Here is a 4209-nt window from a genome sequence, read left to right on the forward strand (position 1 = left end):
GCTCCTCTCCCTCCTCCTCCCCTCCGCTCCTCTGGTTTCCACCACCTCCGCCCTCCCCCACCTGCTCCCCGCTCCCCTCTCCACCCCCTCTTTCCCCACTCCGCTCCCCCGGCGGCGGGCGGCTCCCTGGCTCCGGCGTGTACAGATTTGGGCAGAATGTGGTTCCAAGGCTCTCGGTCAAGAATTCAGAGGAGGAAAGTTTGCTGGCGGCGCCGCGGCTCACACCACTCCCCGCCCCGGTGACTGTCCTCGAGGCCCGGCCGCGCCGCCGGTGCTTCCCTTCCCGGAGCCTTCGCTCTTCCCCGGGAAGGCCCGGCCTTACATAAGGGCCCATGCGCCCGCCCCAGCCCTGGGGGCAGCGCGCTCTGCTCTGCTCAGTTTAACGAAGATTCTGCTCCTGAAACTTAGTACAGATAAAAAAGGGCAGCGGTCCGTTTTATATTAGACAGAAAAATGAGGGCGCAAAAGGGGACTGAGAGAGAGAGGGGCCAGAGAACAAGACAGCAGGTTCGTGTTGGTGGCAGGTGGATGGAGAGAAGGTTCCTTGAGAGCGGAATTTCCTATTTGGATGCCTGTGCAGAGGGAGGTGGCTGTAAAGATTGAGTAGCCTTGATAACGCCAAGGTGGCCTGGACGACAGAAGCCCACGTAAGGAAAGGGGGCGGGACTTCTGCTGCCAGAAAGGATGATCACTATCCGCATCCGTAGTGGGACACGCGCCTCAGCGAGGGCGCGTGTAGCGGAGATGTAGGTATGGGTCATGTGCAGGGAGCAGAATGCCTGCGTCTCCAGCGGCAGGCCTGGCGTACAGCAGGCACACCATAAACAGCTAACACGTGGGCACGGAGCTAAAACTTTGCCAGCTTGGTTGCATTTAATCCTTAGAACAATTGAGCCCTCCTTACTCCCATTTTACACACAGGGAGACTGAGACCTGGATGGGCTAAGTGACTTGGCCATGACCACACAGCTCTTTGCAGCTGATGAGGACTCAAACCTCAGACTCCAAAACTCATGCTATGGGACAACTTCGTATTTGGGAGGCGTAATACAAAAGGGTTCAGCTTTGGGGCAGAGTGATGGGACACCGCGTTTGGAGGATAGGCAGGTAGGCTTGCAGCAGGTGGATATGTATGTCCCTACAGTTCCCTCACACTCACATTTCACCATGGACACAGCGGATCTTTACCCCTCAGGACGTTACTGAGGCAGTTCATTAGCCCGAGTTTCTGAAATCCTCTACTTCATCCGCAACGGGTACTTGAAGAGCTGTCGTCTCTGGTTAACCCAAGTCTCTTTGTGGCTCTTTAGGGAAATTCCCTGTGCCCAAACAAGACTGGTATCCATGTGCAGAGTTACTGGACTCTCCAACGGGATTAAAAACAATTCCCCAAATTCCCATTCTGGGAATTCGTGGGATTCCTGGCCCACACAATATTTTATAAGGGGCCTAACCTGGAGCCTAAGGATGTGGGTGTCCAGGAGTAATGATGATGGGACATTGTTAGTCTAGCGTGAATGTATGTCCCTTTGCTGCTTCTCCCCAGCAACTATGAAACACCTGATACTGCTAGGCCCCTCCGATAGTTTCTTCTTAAACGGTTTCGAGTTCCCACTAAGGATTTTTTTTTTTTTTTGCCTCAGTTGCTATTTTTACTACCACTTAACATCTACACACTCATACGAACCCAGAAGACACCCTAATCCTCCCCAAAAGTGAGAAAGATTTGACATCCCAGCCTGCTAAGAAAGTCAGTGGGAAGCCTGGTTCTCAAATCAAATGTCTACACATGTTCCAATGAGTACAGAGAAAATCGGTGTTTAAGAGGCCGTGTGGTGGGATAATACCTTAGGGTGCTATCTGATAGTTCATTTCTTTCTAAACTAGTGTAGCCGCCATATTGATAATTAAATATCCTGTAGGAGCTCTGGGAGGGTCTCCTCGTGTTATCCCTTCTCCATTTGTTTAAGGGAAAGAACTGAAGCCACCAAAAGGCTTACTATACCACACAACACCCAAGCCTTGTTTTGGGGCATGGGAACAGTGGATCTATGGCTCCTCAGGGTGCCAATCAAGCGAAGAAGGAAGCCAGCTCTACTCAACAGCTCCTACGAAGGAAGGACCACAGGAGAGGGGCTTCGGTGGTTCCAGGCAGCTGCTTCATTCACAACAGAATGACCATTTTCTCCAGCGTGGCCAACTATCCCTAGTCTTTTTGTCATGACAGCCTAGAAGGCAGAAGCTAGAGCCAAGGCTGCTGCTAAGGAATTCCTACTCTTACTGGGGCCTAATGTCAGGCTTTCCTTATATTGTGGAGGGGGCCCTGGAGGATAGTTAAGAGCTCTCTTCCTGCTGGGCACTCTGAAGAGGAGCAAGAGGATCTGGTGAGCAAAATGAAGCAAAGCTTAGTGCAGTGCCTGGAGCTGACAGCCCAATTCCCTACTGCATGCAGTCGGCTCAGAGCTGTCCCCCACCTTGGAGCTTCTTGCCACTCACGGGCTACCCTGCACACACTACTTACTGCCCAGGCCTGTCTGCTGCCACAGTACCCTGTGCCAGATACCTTTCCTGGCCTCTGCTGGATCCCAGGCCTAGTATCATTCCTAGGGACCCCAGAGGCAAGTCCAGGCTAATATGTTCCGGGAAAACAATGGACAGTGTACATGTTTGCCTTTTGACGTAGATGAATAATACCTGGATCCCAAGTCTGGCTCTGGGGCAGGGGAGCTTCAGGCCTGGCTACGGCAGAACACTGAAGGAGGTACTCTGGGTTTTCACCACCTCTTAAATCATCTCGGAGAGAGAGAGAGAGCCACTTACTTTCACATGCACAAGCTGCCGCTGGCTCTGTCACAAGAAGATGAACTACAAGTAATAAAATCAAGATGAAGTTCTGTGTAAATCTTTCCAGCTTACAAAAATTGTAGAAAGTTGAAGATGAAAGGGATATTAAAGAGCATCTCATTCTACCTCCTTATTTTGCAGATGTAAGAACCCAGGCCCAGGGAGGGGGACTGGGGAAGCCATCATCACACAGCTGCTCCGTGGCAAGGGTTGTGCTGACTTTCTGTGGCTGTTCCCATTACAGCCAGCATCTTTTGACTTTTGAAAACAGTGACGGAGAAATCAGTCCTCCCAGCATCTTCACCTCCCACGACGTTTATTGTTTCCAGCTGTTAAAAATTGGCCCTTTAAAAATGAGTCGCCCTGCCAGTCACAGAGGGTCACCGCGGTGGGCAGTGCTGATGTAGAGGGTGGCAGAACAGGGAGCTGATTGGAGGCATAATTACCAGTCTGCTCCCTGGCACCTGGGGATTTCTGTCATTCAAGTCCCTGGGTGTGTGCCCTCAGCAAATACTAACCCACAGAGTCAATTGCTAACTGCAGTCATCTGTGCATTTGCCCTCTGGGGATGGAAAGCCAGAAGAAATGCCATTTCCTAGTCTAGTTGGCCTTGGATGAGAATATGTTTTTGCCTAATGGAAGCCTTCGGAGAGTGAATAATGTGTATTTAGGACCTACAGTGCTCCCCAGGATGCTGTAAGGGACCTGGTTATAAAGAAAAAAACCTCACAGATAACCATCTTGGCTTTGTCTTTGTCTGAGTTAAGTCCTTTTGGTTGGAAGTAATCAACTTGAGCTGACTTAAGCATTAAGGGACATACAAGAGTACAGCGGTATCTCATGAAGTACAAGGGCAGATGGCCTCAAGGTAGCCCGAGAAACTGCTAGGAACCTAGGCAGTCCACCTTCTCCAGCTTTCTTCTCTGCTTCATGTCTCTGCAATCTACCTTCTTCTCTGTGAGCAGCTGGGCAGAGGATAATCCCTCAACAACTATCACATCTACATCTTCTCTCCTCAAGAGATTAGCCAAAGATGAGTGGCTGTCCTCAGTCCAATATCAGATTCCTGGGAGACGGAATTTGGTTGTCCAGCCTCGGTCAGGTGCACAGCTTGATCCAATCAGGTGTGCCCGGGAGAGGGTTCCCTGAGACAGGCACATCTGGGGACACTCATCCTTATGAATGACCAAAGGACAGTTCTCCAGGAAAGAAGAAGAGTGGAGGTCAGACATTTCAAATGTGTATTATAGGCAACACATTAGTTACTGATACAGGCCGGGCGCGGTGGCTCAAGCCTGTAATCCCAGCACTTTGGGAGGCCGAGACGGGCGGATCACGAGGTCAGGAGATCAAGACCATCCTGGC

This window comes from Colobus angolensis, unplaced genomic scaffold (genome assembly GCF_000951035.1).
Source record: "Colobus angolensis palliatus isolate OR3802 unplaced genomic scaffold, Cang.pa_1.0 Scaffold255, whole genome shotgun sequence".
NCBI classification, from domain to species: Eukaryota; Metazoa; Chordata; class Mammalia; order Primates; family Cercopithecidae; genus Colobus; species Colobus angolensis.